Below are 15,340 nucleotides of genomic sequence, written 5' to 3' on the forward strand. Positions count from 1 at the left end.
ACTTGTCCTTTGAGCTCAGCAAAAGTCATGTTTCTTTCCAGTCCTGGTTGCTAAACATCTCCCATGGGTGATTTTACTCTTTTTTTCCTCATCTGCCACTTGTGGACAGGAATCCTGGGATTCTGGAGGATGCTGGAAGCTCTAGACTGCCTATGTGATTGCATGGAACATAGATCCCCTTGGCCCAGATCACTTGGGCTTGGGACTTGAACAAGAAACAATCTTTTATTGGGGTTAAGCCACCAGAACCTTGGGCTTGTCTTGTCACAGACATTAATTTGTCCTGATTGTTGAAGCAATGCACATTTCAGGACTTCTGTGGTAATCCCACAAGCACACGGAAACCTCTAATATTCGTGCTCCATGCAGTCACGCTAAAGGACATTAAGAAGTCTGATAAGAATGGTATTGAAGAGGGCTGAAGAGGGGGAACAGTCAGTAAAACATTTGCTGGGCAACCACAAAGACCTGACTTTTCATCCCCAGCACCCAGGTAAGAAGCCAGGCTCGGTGCACAAAACACGTGCGCACACATGAACACACATGTTCATACATGGGGAAACACAATGCAGTGCTACGAATGATTGTCCTGAAGTTTCAGTGCTAGCAGCTGGGTCTTTCCTTGTCTTCCCTCAATTCCTTGAGCCAAGGCTTTGCTGGTTGCCAAGACCACATGCAATTTTGGAGGGTGGGACTCTAGTCTGGAAGTCACGGTGTGGAGTTCTCCTATAGCTGCCAGGAGTGATCATTTGGTGCAGGAGGCCATGGGAAAAATGAGAGCATCCTCAGAAACAGAAGATGCCCACAGAAGAGGGCATACACAGAATATAGGCCAGCAGAGAGCTCCCATTTCCAGAAAGCTCTCCTGTGTTCCTTGCTAATGACATTCCTATGTTGGTAACAGGGCTTCTCAGCATAACAAAGCCATGGGTACCTCGCAAACCAGAATCAGGTGCACTGCAGAACTCTTCAGTTTTCTGGAGCCCACCATGTTTATCTGGGCCTACTGTATCCAGGAAGACAGTTGGGGGTCATGTTTCCCACACAGAGCATGGCAACCTTCTCCACCTCAGCTTCTGTCCATTGGGACCTGGTTGTCCGCTTTTAAGAGATGAAAGGTATCTACTGGAGTGGGATTACTAGAGAGAGAAACCAGGTGGAGGCCACTGCTCCTGGCTGCGAGTGGAGAGGCAGGGAGAGGTGGGAGCAGGGCAGAAGAGCAAGGGCCCAACGCGTTTGTATTCTGGGGATGCAATGGAGAGTTGGGGCTTTGAAAGCCAAGAGAGGAAGCCCAGGCAGAGTTCTCCCGCCCCAGAAAACAAGAGGAGAGATCATCCCTACCTGATAAGCGTCAACCTGATTCACCTTGGTCCACCTAGATCTGCATAGATAGCCCAGGGACCCTGACAATTAGGACACTCCAGGGGCAATACTTCTTTGTCCTGGATGGATAATGCTGGCCCTCTGTTCCTTGGGTGACACTAACCAGGCAGTCTCTTGGCCTCTGGCTTTCCTTTTCAATCAGTCATCAGAAAATGATTTACAACCAACTCATTATGTTCCAGGTAAAAGACTGTCCTTCGGCGGAAGGACTCCGGCTTCCTAGCAGCAATGCAGTGTTAGTTCAGGGCCCTAAGCCCTGTTCTTTGACTTGTTCCCTAAAGCACACTGCCGGGAGATGGTTTCATTTCCTTTGCTGCTGTGCTGTGTTCTCCATACATGCAAAGGCTGATGATTATCAATACACATTACAGGGAGAATTTAACGTTGACAACATGCTCTCTGGTTTGATACTTCTAACAACCCCTGCTGGGTAGATATGATTCTTAAACATTTTCTATGAATAAAGGAGTTAGGGTTCAGAGAGAAAGCAGCTTTTGAGTATTGACAGTGGTGGCTGGCGAGGTAGCTCAGTTGGTAAAAAGGTTTTGCTGCAAAAATACAAGAACCTGAGTTTTCTCTACAACACTCTTATAAAAAGCAGGGCACATCAGTGAGCAGCTGTCACCCTAGGACTGCAGAGACAGATGGATCTGTGATAGATGCTTGGTGGTCTGACAGTCTAGCCAAGTTGAGAGCCACAGGTGAGTGAGCCTATCTCAAAATCTCAGGTGGAGAAGTGACTAAGAAAGACACTAAGAAAGACTAGACATAGATCACGGCTTCTATATCTATGCACACTATGTGCACATGCACACATGTGTACAAGTATATGCACACACCACAAAGTATTGACACAGATAATAACACACACACACACATGTGCTGGCAAATTTAATGCTAACTTGACACAAGCTAAAGTCATCTAAAAGGAGGGAACCTCGATTAAGAAAATGTCTTCATAAGATTGGGCTATAGGCAAGCCTGTAGGGAATTTTCTTAATTAGTGATTTAATAGAGGCAGGTGGTCCTGTGGTTCTGTAAAAAAGCAAGCTGAGCAAACCTTGGGGAGCAAGCCAGTAGGAAGCACTCTTCCATGGCTTCTGCATGAGCTCCTGCCTCCAGGTTCCTGCCCTGCTTGAGTTCCTGCCCTCACTGCTTTTGATGATGAACTTGGAGTGTAATAAACCCTTTCCTACACAACTCGCTTTTGGTCACGGTGTTTTATCATAGCAATAGTAGCCCTAAGACAGAAAGAAAGTATTAACATAGATGATAAATAGCAGATCAGTCTTCAAGACTCTAGGGGTTCTAGCATTCATGCTGAAGAAGCTAATGCATCCACAATGCAATCTGAACTCTTTAACTTTGGGGTTAGAAGCGTTTAGACTTACAACAGTTTGACTCTGAGACATGAATCAGTTATCTACATTGCTGCAGTGAGGCTGTGTAATACCCAGCCACAAAACCTCAATGACATATCACCGTAAACATTTAGCTCACCAGTCTGTCTGGTTTGGCCATTCTGGGCTGAGCTAGGCTCACTCACATGGTTGTGGTGAGCTGGACTTCAGATGGTAGGCTCTGTTCATCTGGCCAGGCCAACTCGCAGATGACATCACTGGCTATGGGCTGAACTACGATGACCTTGGACGAGATGACTTGTTCTTCGTTCTGGATGGTGCCTTTCTTCTAGCAGGGCAGGAGAGGTCTTTGAGACGGTGTGAAATGAGCAGGAAAGAGCAAATGCTTCATCAAGTCTGAGCTCGCACAGAGACACCGAGCCCAGATTCCAGGAGGATGTCAGCGCTTATGGAAACGGGAAAGCTGTTGTGGCGATGAGTGTGGATGTAGATTTGGGAGAAGGCTAAGATCCAGAATGGCGGTTGCTTGGATTCTAAGAAGTCAATCAAATGGTGACTATCTCCTTTATGTCATTTTCCTGCTGCATTATAATGCAATTAGAAAGCCATACTCTAGATAGCTGGATGACTAAAGGCATTTACCAGGAAAGCCTGAAGACCTGGGTTGATCCCCGGATCCTACAGTAGGTAAAGAGAACTGATTGCACAAGTTACCCTCTGCCTTTCATGTGTACACTGTGGCATACACACATACCCATATACATGAATAACATGCCAGTAATAATTTTTTAAATGCTGTGTTAACCAGCATAAAATCCAAACTCCCTACCACTACTGCAAAGCCATCCATAACTGGTCCCAGACAACTTCTCCAAGCTCAGCTTGAAACCCTCCCCATCTCTTTTTGTGCTCCAGCTATACTTGCCAAAATGTTGTGTATTGGGTCTTGGCGTATTTGCTTCCCTTTATCTGAGAAGCTCCCCATCCCTACTCTGACTCTTCATTTGAAGATCTCCTCCTCCTGTTCCTCCCCCTCCTCTAAGGCAGCAAGCAACAGCTTAGTCACACATAACTGACTATGAATCTGTATGTACCACACAGGACCTCATTTAGATATCTTCCTACACTCAAGCCCCTCTTTGGCTAAGTCTCTGAAATCTGTCCCTCCCCCCATTTCAGTTCCATCTGACATGGGAGAAAACAGAGGAGTGGTGTATTGATCAGATCATTTCCTTATGAAGATTTTTAAACAAAGACCTCCTTCGTTGCTGTTACAAACACATGAAAGAAATAAATGAAGAGAGGAAAGATTTGGGTTCACAGCACCAAAGGTCTCAAGATGTCCATGGCTGGCTGCTTCCGTGCTTTAGGCCTGTAGTAAAGCAGAAGTATCACAGAGTGAGAGCAGAGTGAAGCTCCTTGTGGAACCAGGAAGGAAAGAGGAGTCATGGAAGAAGGAGTGAAGGCCAGAAATGCCCTTTAAAGACATGCCCCAGCCTCCACAGAACCATCATTTTCAGAGAATCTACCTACAATTTAAATCCTTCAAACCACTGATTTAGGTTATTAAAAAAAAATACTCATGATCTAATATGTCTCACAGACATATGCTTTTCTAATCTCCTAGGTATGTCTGGAGCCAATAAAGCTGACGACAAAGTTAATCATATATATATATATATATATATATATATATATATATATATATCATCATCATCATCACTACACATGTCTCTATCTACATAGGGATATAGATAATACTATGTAACCCATGCTGAGGTTCTATCCAGGGGTGAGAAGAAGTGGGTCAAAGTGAACGGACAAAGATAAGACTTCTGGTAGGGGAGCCCTCATGGCTGTCACGAAGAAACTGGGTTCACCTGGGTTCTGCATCTTACTTGGGGTGGGCGCTGTGGTGGCAGATGTGATAGGCCCAATTGGGGAGGTGCAGAGAAAGAGCAAGAGCCAAGTGAGTGAGTTATCATGCAAGGTCAGCAAACTCCAGTTCACTTTCTGTTTTATTTTATTTCGTTTGGTTCGGTTCTTTTTTGAGATGGCACTGCATGCCTCTTAGGATGGTCTGAGATTCACAATGTGGCTGAAGACGACTTTAACCTTCCTATCCTCCTGTCTTCAGTTCCCCAGTGCCAGGATCAAGCAGGTGCACCATTGTACCTGATTTATGTGTTGCTTGAGATCAAACTCCAGGCTTCATGTATGCTGGGCCTAGACTCTCTCTCCTAAGGGAGCCACACCCTTAACCACCTGGATGGTTTTATAAGTACAATTTTATTGGAGCATAGCTTCTCCGGCTCACTTACCTACTGTCTCCGATAGCAGAGTAAAAGAGTTGAGACAGAGACTGTCCACAGAGCTGCAAGTGCTGCCTGTCCTTTAATTATTTATGTTTTTAAAAAATGGGACAATCACAAGAATCTTGAAGAAGAGGAAAATCACACCAGAAAAAAAAAAGCTGTCTTTAGATTCAAAATACTGGTTTCATAATTTCATGGCTGTGTATGGTTATCAATTTGCTCAACTTTTATGATCCCCCATTTCCCCACTGGTAGCTGGGGGGGGGGGCAGTAATCATTCCAACACAAATTTACTGGATGGAATGAAATTCTCTATGGTGTGCTGGAGCAGTGCCTGCCATATACTGTGATCAGTACACATCATGGGCTATTATTAGCTGACAGTCACAAAGAGAACAGTTTTGGGGTTAAAATATCGTGTCAGCTCAGGCTAAAGTGTTTGGTGTGTGCACGGAGAGGCCCTATGATTTGGTGTCAGCTGTTTGGTCCCCAGTGAGGTTCCCATTGTTGTTTGCTGCAGGAATCCCAGCCTGGGCAGTCCAGAGTGGTTTTGATATGATTAGATACTGTTTCCTCTCCAGGATTGTGCATGGACCGCATGACCAAAGCTGAGTGTGTTTTTTCTCCTAGTCCTCACTATTATATCTTTCCAGAAGCAAATTCCTACTCACCTATGGTTTTACCCCATACTCTTGGAATTGTTAAGGTTTTCTGCTATGCTCAGTGACTGCCTGGAAGCAGACTGTGTAATGTACCAGCGATGGGTTTTAGAGCCTGGTAGAAAAAACTGAGTCTCCTCGTGTGGGAACCTCATGATTAGCATCAGTTCATCCTGGGCCAGGTTCAAGGTCCACCCGCCTGGAGGACCTTTCTCTTCAGACTGGGGAGAACAAAGGCGATGAACGGCACCTACAGGGGGGAGCTGGGAACAGTAACCGGAACATGAAAACGAAGTCTGTCAATGTTCCCATCTCATCTCACTCCTCAGCGAAGTTCTACACCAGATGGCCACGAAGCACCTCCATCTTGGCTACCCCCATAGTAGACACAGTTGCTCTCCATAAAAGCTCATTCTTGACCCCCAGAGCCCTGTAGTCTTCACAGTTGATGGGAGGGAATTAACTCCACCACTCTTGCCCAACATTCAACACTGGTGATGAATTTGCCCTATTATGAAGCCAACAGAATGACCCCATCCAGGTCTTATTCTTCCAGTTATTTACTTGAACTTGGGCTTGGTGTGTGTGTGTGTGTGTGTGTGTGTGTGTGTGTGTGTGTGTGTGTGTTGGTATCTTGCATTGGTTCCAATTTAATCAATTGTATGTTGCTTATTTGAAAATGCCCTTGCCCCAGACCCGCCGCTCTTTCAATTGGATAGTGTGTGTGTTTTTCATGTTCTGCCAGGTAAATCAGGTTGCTGAGTGCTCAGGGTCTTTTTGGACTGAAAGGGAGGTAGTTGACCTTAGCCATGCATGCGCTGTGGTGGTTTGAGTAACAATGTGGTATCTTCTCAGCAGTCGGAGGCCAGCGGGATGGTTTGTATGATGTGACCTTGGATATTGTATGATGTGACCTTGGATAGTGCAGTGGCCCCCAACCTCCTCCCCAATTGTTTCCACTGTGGCCTCACTCTCCAGTTTTTATTTTCTGTTCTCTTTCATACATCCAAGGCAATCCTCTTAGGATGAGATTCCTATCGTGTCACTATGCTCAAAGTCTTCCGAAAGCTAGCTTATTACTTCTGGAAAATGACGAAGTCTGTATACTGATCTTTTAAAGACATTTTGTCTTAGTCCATTTTCTGTTGGACTATGAAAAAAAAAACCCAATTCTGGATAACTTATAAGTAAAATAGGATTATTTAGCTCAAGAGGGAAACCTAAAGAGCCTGGCACTGGTTCTGATGAGGGCCTTTTGGGCTGTAGCACATGTAGACTGCACACAGAAGGATCACGTGTCAGACAGAAGCCAGCAGAATGGAGAGGGGCCGGCTCACTCCTTGGTAACAGCTTTCTCGTGAGTACTAAGCAGTATCCACTAGGCCTACATTCACTTCCCCCAAGGGCAGTGTCGTCTGTGAATGACCTTGTACTCAGATTCTTAAGGGTTCCACACCACCTTCCAATACTGGCACACCAAGGCTCAAAGCCCAAACTCTAGCAGTTCTCCAAGATACAGCCCTCCAGCCAAGTCACCCTGTCTGCCAACCTGCTTTGTAAATAAAGTCTGGGCACACAGCCATAGTCATTTGTACATACATGACCTAGGTCTCCTCTCTAGCTGTCTGGGCAGCTACAGCAGCCCAGACCGTGCGTTGTCTTATTATAGAAGCTTGCTGATTCCTGGCTTACACAATCCACTCTACCTCACTCCTTGCTCTCACCCTGTCTTGCCCTTCCTTACTTTGCTGCATCACCTGCACCTCTTCCCTGTTCCACACTCTTCCCCTGGCCTGGACACTGGCTGGTCATCAGCTGGGTCCTTCTTCCCTTTGTGACTCCTCCCTTCTCCCCTTTTGTGTTGCATCCGGCTCGCGCTCTGACGGCTGCTGTCCTCCTGTATACCTTAAGTTTCTCCTTTTCGGCAACACAACACACATTCACTCTCTTAGCTTTGTTCGTCTTCCTCCAAAATAATTTACTTGGCTTTTGTTGCACTCTGTTGTATCCTTGCCACAGGGAACAGTGCCTTGCTCATGAGAGAGTCTGAGTGAATGTTGATTAGACTGCTATTATACAACATGTTTAGAATTTCCCATACAACTGAAAATTCAAACAACAGTGGCCTTTCAGAGGGCTGGTATGATGTCTTCCCCAACAGGTTCCTAGGTCCTCCATCTTTTCCAACTGATGTTTTTTCTTTCTTTCCAAGGGGTCCCTACAAGCACATGAGATTTACTTTACCTCTGGACTTTCTATTGTGTTCTAGGAACTCCTGAAACGAGGGAGTGTCAGCGAAAAATAGAGGTCCCACCTACATGGCTGTGGAAGAACTCTGTGCTCATGCCCCACACATTTCTGCACACTTTTAACCAGAAGAGAGTCACATGGCCACCCAGTTTCAGGAGACATTAGGAAATGAGTCTTACAGTGGCAAGCTGTTTCACTCTTAAGAAACTCAAAATCTATCAGTAGAGACAGAAATGGACTCCGGGCAATTGACTGACAGAATCGGTCACATTGAGCCTCTGGTTTTGTCCTCTGAAAGAAGTGTAGAGTGGGACTTGGGGGACTCTCAAGATTATGGAAAACCATAAAGGACCACACTGCTAGGCTTTGGCAATGGCCAGGCCAGACTTCCGTAATACTTCTCACGAGGAGCTAGTGCACCTCGTGAATAGCTCTCAGCCCCTAGCAGTATATGCAACCTATTGGAAATGCCAGACAATGGTTTCCATAGAAAGTAATGGATAAGATGAAATAGATTCTGGGGAGCTGGTGCACACCAAGTAAACTCTACATTCTATTGGCTGCACGCTTCCTGTAGCTGAGCCACACAGCATCTATCACTTCCTCCTGTGCTTCCTGTGAACGTATGGATGACCACGGCCATGCTGTGGCCTCCATTTGCTGAATGAAGAAACCTCAAGAAGCTAAGAATTGGTAGAGCAAGACTCAAATTCTTGGCCACTGACTCCAAAGCCTATGTGCCCTTGATGGCATTCATGCCTTTAGATATTCGATAAGTCAGTACTTAGTGCTTAGTGCTTCCGGGTGCTGGTACTTAGTACTGTGTTGAGAAAGTGTCATTCAAATCAAGGCTTTGTTTTGGGGGAGTGAAGAGAAGCATACAAAATTTAAAATGAACACCCCATGCTTTTTTCTGGATTTGTTTTTTCTTCTGCAAGCTGCTAGGTGAAGGGGCACGAATGCGCCGCCTGTTTATTTTAATTTTCAGGACCAACTTCATTTGTATGCGTATCATTTGTCTAATGAGATTGCAAATTACTTGAGATTAGGAGTATCTCTTATTCATTATTGAGTTCTAATATTAAACATGACTGCACCGCCTGTGGGGAGGAGAGTAATGAGCACACTGGGATCAATAGATCCCCGTTGGGTGAAACAGACTTCACAGGAGGAGAGCCCTGGGTCCTAAGCAACGGAATCCCACCTTGTGTGACTTCAGCAAGTACTGGTGGGATAGAGCTACAGCCCACTTCGTAACACAGGAACTGTCTTAGTTAGAGTTTTGCTGCTGTGAGCAGACACCATGACCAAGGCAAGCCTTATAAGGACAACATTTAATTGAGGTTGGCTTACAGGTTCAGAGTTTCAGTCCATTATCATCAAGATAGGAACATGGCAGCATCCAGGCAGGCATGGTACAGGCAGAGCTGAGAGTTCTCCATCTTCATCTAAAGGCTGATAGGATAAGACTGACTTCCAGGCAGCTCGGACTAGGGTATTATAGCCCATGCCCACTGTGACATACCTACTCCAACAAGACCACATCTTCTAATAGTGACTCAAGCGCTCTGAGAACTAAGCCCTAAACACTAAATGTTTAAGTGCTGCCAGGCACTTAAACATTTGTTTTCTCAAGCGCTCCCTGACTCAAGCATGAACAAACAACCAACCAAAGCCATGGCTGATAAGCTGCCCCTTCCTCCTAAACACTTCTGTGCACCCAGTCTCCACTCTTGGGCACTGAGCGTTGCTGTTCAGTGCAGAACTACTGCATCAGCTACGTTATTCTGTAGGGGCAAACAGCCCCTGCATTGCAATGTCTTGGGTGATAGGGGCTGGCTTTTCACTCTCCTGTGTCTCCTATTTATTTGTCCCGTCCTCAGCATTGCTAAAGGCCCTAGGCTCCAGCTCAATTTAACGTTCCTTAATCCCAGAAGTTGGAAGAAAGAAAGGCATCAGGTTACATGTCAAGTGGGGAGGGCCCCATGTGGTTGGTACCATCCCTGGGCTGGTGCTCTTGGGTTCTATAAGAGAGCAGGCTGAGCAAGCCAGGAGAAGCAAGCCAGTAAGAAACATCCCTCCATGGCCTCTGCATCAGCTCCTGCTTCCTGACCTGCTTGAGTTCCAGTCCTGACTTCCTTTGGTGATGAACAGCAGTGTGGAAGTGTAAGCTCAATAAACCCTTTCCTCCCCAACTTCCTTCTTGGTCATGATGTTTGTGCAGGAATAGAAACCCTGACTAAGACATACCCTTATGGAGTTAATTAATATAAAACAGATTTCCAAGCTGCAGAAATGAACAGGGACCTTACTTTTTCATTATGGTGTGTGTGTGTGTGTGTGTGTGTGTGTGTGTGTGTGAATGTGGAGGTCACAGTACAACTTTTGGGAATCAATTTTCTTCTGCTCTTACCACATGGGTCTTAGGGACTAAACTGAAATTGTCCGGTTTGGCATATTTACCCCCAAGCCATTTAACCAGGCCCCTAAACAGAGGCTTCCACGTGCAAATGTTCGTCATGAATCTCCAAAAATGATAAAGAGTATTCAGTGGCTCACAAACTTTTAAGATCCTTTTTGGTTCCCATTTCATGGGGCTAAAGTTCTGGAAAGTTCTTTACTAGTTAAACAACAACAACAAAAATGATCAAAGTTGTGATTTTTTTAAAGGCTTTGGTTTCCCTATAAAGTTTCGTAGCACCCCCCCCCCCACTTATTATGGAATTGATAACTATTTCTCTTTCCCTGGGCCCAGGCACACTCTCACTAATTTGGCTGATTCTCCACTCTGTGGGCAGGTCCTATGAGCACCAGAATGGAGTCTCTGGCTGTGGGGCTGCTGTGTTTGACCTGAAGTGTATTGAGAGCCATGTTAATTGCTTCATTTTTGTGACTAATGGTTTCAGCCACAATCTTTAAGCAAAGAGTAAAGGAGAGGAAGAATGGAATTGGTGAGCTTTAAAATCACGGCCTTGCCTGTTGAAGCAACACATTGTCCTCAAGGACGGGAAACATAATCGGTTTTGAAATAGTGCCTGAAACACTTCACTGGACGGTATTTAAAGTGTTTAAAGGATGCTGGAACAAACAAAGCTCTGGAAAGGCATTTCAGAGAAAATGAATTTTTGGCATTTTTTTCCTTGAGTACCACAGTGCGGGCCCCACTCCCCCTCCCCCCCCAAATAGCCTGCTTGAGAAAGCACGTGAGAGAAGCCGAGATTTCATCTTTCTGGCCTAACCTGGATCAAGTGTCTCCTATCTCTGATGGAAAGCAGGCAGGTATCTTGCTCATGAGGTGGCTGAACTGGCATTCCTATTTTACATCTGTAGGATTGCCCCTGAGGAATTCATGTGATGTCCCCAGATGTAATAAAACAGTAAATGGACCAACTTCTTCTCTAGGACGGCTATTCTTTGTAGTCAGTTCGACTACATCTGGAATTCACTAAAACCCGAGTGGCTGGATACACACGTGTGAGGGATTTTTTTTTCCTAATTAAAGCACTTTGAAGGAGGGAGATTCACCTGTAATTTGGGCCACACTTTCTGGTGGCCGGCTGTGTGAAGACATGGAAGGAGGAAGCATTTGCTCTTTACCTGTTTGCTCTCAGTCTTGCTGGCAAGTTCACTCCTTCAACGGCATTAGAGCCTGCTTCCTCAGGATTCCAGCGTATGCGGAAGACCAGCTGAGACCGGCATTAGAGCCTGCTTCCTTAGGATTCCAGTGTATGCGGAAGACCATCTGAGACATGCAGCCTCGTGGAGTTTCTGTTGGTAGACAGCCATTGTAGGGCTCATTGGACCATACTCTCTAAGTCACTCTAATAAACTTAATAAAGTCATGCTAATAAAATATATAATATATATTCAAAATACATAATATATTCATTAAGAGGGCCCTGGCTAATACATTCTCCAACTGAAGCTGCCCCTTTTGTATCCCTTGAAGACATTTAAGGTCTGAGTTAAAAATCAAGTGGTGTTGATGCTGGCCAAGGTGGAATCAGGACGGATTTTTGTTTGTTTGGTTGGTTTTTCAAGATAGGGTTTCTCTGTGTAGTCCTGGCTGTCCCGAAACTCACTCTGTAGACCAGGCTGGCCTCAAACTCAGAAATCTGCCTGCCTCTGCCTCCCAAGTGCTGGGATTACAGGAGTGCGCCACCACTTCCCAGCTTGTTGGAACTTTTCAATGCACCAGCTACTTTTCTAAGTTCTTACATGCATTATCTCCTACCCTCACAATTCCATCAGGTTGGCTGGTGTTATGATCTTCCCAACAGGAAAAAATTAACAGACAGGATGGAAATATTTCTCAGTACATGCCCAATCAGCATGATCAAGGTCCTATGCCAACCTCCTGTATTACAAAAGAAATATGCCTGTATATAAATTTAGTGAATACAAATTTATAGGTTAGGAATACAACTGAAAAAAAAAAAAACAAAACAAAACCAACCCACACTGCCAGTATTTAAACCTGGATCTTTATGACCTCGAGTCTAACATTTATAAACACTGTTTTGTTACACAGAGAAAGAAATGCAAAAAGCAACTACAGTAGTGGCTGTTGCTGCTGATATTGCCACTGCCTGTCATGGAGACGTATGCATGTTCAAGGCTTCAAAGAAACAGTGCAAATGGAGGAGCCAACCTCGTAGGGCAGGACAGGAGTGTGGTTAGCTAGATTTTGAAAGACTTGTAAGAGAGTTGCAAAGGCACATTTATTTTATTTAGTATTTAGCACAAAGGGGACCGTGTGGGTAAAGACACTCCCTGTGCTTAAGAAGCTATAGTGAGTTGTAGCAAGCTAGGGAGGAACCTGAACAGGAGGGGAGATGGTGAAGCTGGACCGACCGAGACTAGCACTCTTCCTTTCTGATATCCCATGAGAGCTGGTTTAGAAAGATGATCCTGCCAGCAGCAGAGTGGCGTCTGAAGGGACGTGAGGCTCATTGCGGGAGGGGGGGGGGGCTTCTGGGAACTGTGTGCAGAGTAAGGAAATCAAGAATGATGGGAAAACACGGGTGAAACGTCACTCAGAAAATGTGTGGTGTTGCTGTGCGACTCGCCATAAAAGAAACAGAGTTTACAATACCCTAATTATCTCTGACCGGCTCCTCTTCCTGTGCTGAAGGCTCATTCCGGCTCTTCCACTCTTCTCCCTGGCGGCGTACCTGAGTCAGGGGGAGCTTCCTTTCCCAGATTCTCCAGCTCTTCCAGAGACAAGGCAGGGCTAACCTGAGCGAGGCCCCAGCAGAAAACAGAGGTGGGTGGAGCTTACGGCCACACCCCCAACCGCAGGCTACTGTCTGACTGCAGAACTGAGCCAGCAGCTAGTGTCACACCTGAGAGTCCTGACCCTGCCTTTTAAACCTCGCTTCTGAGTTTTTAAGGAAAGCTGTGCTTTCACCCTCAATTAAAGGTGAAGAAGGAAGGCACAGTTAGGCACAGCGAGGCCAAGGAGCTTGCTTGGGCGATAGCCTGCTTGAGTCAGTAGCAGAACCAGGCTCTAAACTCGTGCACGGCAGATTCTTGGGTGAGATGTGATGAGACTTTTGGCACGTTGGCTGCTGGGAGAATCAACAGGCTCTTGGTGGAAGAAAATTATTTAGTGGAGGCCACAATTAAGAGAACTTTGAATTTTTAAAATACTTTGAATTTTAAAAGATATTGGACATTTTAAAGGGATTGAACTTTTAATATGTAAAGACTGTGAGACTTTTAAAGTTATTTAGATTTGGGGGATGAATAAGAAAGTAAGGGTTGAGGCTTAATAGTGATGTGTTTGTGTGTCAAGTTGACAAGGGGTCAATTGTACTGGCTGCTTTTGCGTGTCATTTGACACAGGCTGGAGCTATCACAGAGAAAGGAGCTTCAGTTGGGGAAGTGCCTCCATGAGATCCAGCTGTGGGGCATTTTCTCAATTAGTGATCAAGGAGGAAGGGCCCCTTGTGGGTGGTGCCATCTCTGGGCTGGTGCTCTTGGGTTCTATAAGAGAGCAGGCTGAGCAAGCCAGGGGGAGCAGACCAGTAAGAAACATCCCTCCATGGCCTCTGCATCAACTCCTGAGTTCCAGTCCTGACTTCCTTTAGTGATGAACAGCACCATGGAAGTGTAAGCTGAATAAACCCTTTCCTTCCCAACTTGCTTTTTGGTCATGATGTTTGTGCAGGAATAGAAACCCTGACTAAGACACTCTTCTATTAATTACTTTGGTCATAGTGTTTTATTACAGCAAGAGAAAGGTGACTAATACAAATCTCAACTCTACTGATACATTTCACAGTCATGGACACACACACACACCTTCCAATAAAAGCAGCCAATGGAAAATTTAGGAGAGAAGGCAATATAAACTGTTAATATTGGCTATCTCTGTCAAGTAGGATTTTTGAATAATTTGATATCTTCCTTCTCCTGCCCATCCTCTCCTCTTTTCTGCTTTTTGTAGACTGAATTTTTTAATCCTGTGGGACCTTTATCACTCTGCTTACTCTTGCCAGTGTTTTCTGTCACTCTGTCTTAGCCAGGATTTCATCTCTGTGAAGAGACACCATGACCAAGACAACTCTTACAAAGACAAATCTCTAATTGGGGCTGGCTTACAGTTTCAGAGGTTCAGTCCATCACCATCATGGCGGGAAGCATGGCAGTGTGCAGGCACACATAGTCCTGGAGGAGCTGAGAGTTCTACATCTTTGATCTGAAGGCAGCCAGGAGGAGACTCTTTCCACACTGGGTGGAGCTTGAGTACTAGCAGACCTCAAAGCCCCACCTCCACAGTGACACACCTCCTCTAACAAGGCCACACCCACTCCAACAAGGTCACACCTCCAAAGAGTGCCACTCCCTGGGCCAAGCATAGTCAAACTACAGGTCGTGGCCGTTTGATGTTATTACAAAGGGAATACTGTGAAATATTTGGAGTTAGGCTTTCGTTTATCCACAGTGCTATGAAACACGGTCAACAGTACTGGCCGCCATTAGATGAGGTCCCAGCTCTTAAGGAGTGCGCCACCTGGAAAGGTGAGGAGTCAAATGCACATCTGAAACTTCAGAAGAGGGGCATTTCTGCAGGATATAGCAATGCCTTCAAACTGAGGGAGCTTTATTTTATAAGTAAGATCTGTCTTCCTTTCTTCTGATTCTATAGGTAGTAAGTGTGTTGTCCAAAAAATATGTGTAGACTCTACTAGCAAATATTCTCAGGGGTATTCCATAATGTGGAACCTTATTTCAGTTGCACAAATTTATAAGGTAGGTTGACTGGGATATCTCAGAGATGAGAAAACAGAAATGAAAGTGGGTGGAAGGGATGAGCTTGGGGCTATGGGTGACAAAGTGGCACAGACGAGTACCAGCACCAGGTTGA

Source organism: Apodemus sylvaticus, chromosome 20, assembly GCF_947179515.1.
Source record: "Apodemus sylvaticus chromosome 20, mApoSyl1.1, whole genome shotgun sequence".
Taxonomy (NCBI): domain Eukaryota; kingdom Metazoa; phylum Chordata; class Mammalia; order Rodentia; family Muridae; genus Apodemus; species Apodemus sylvaticus.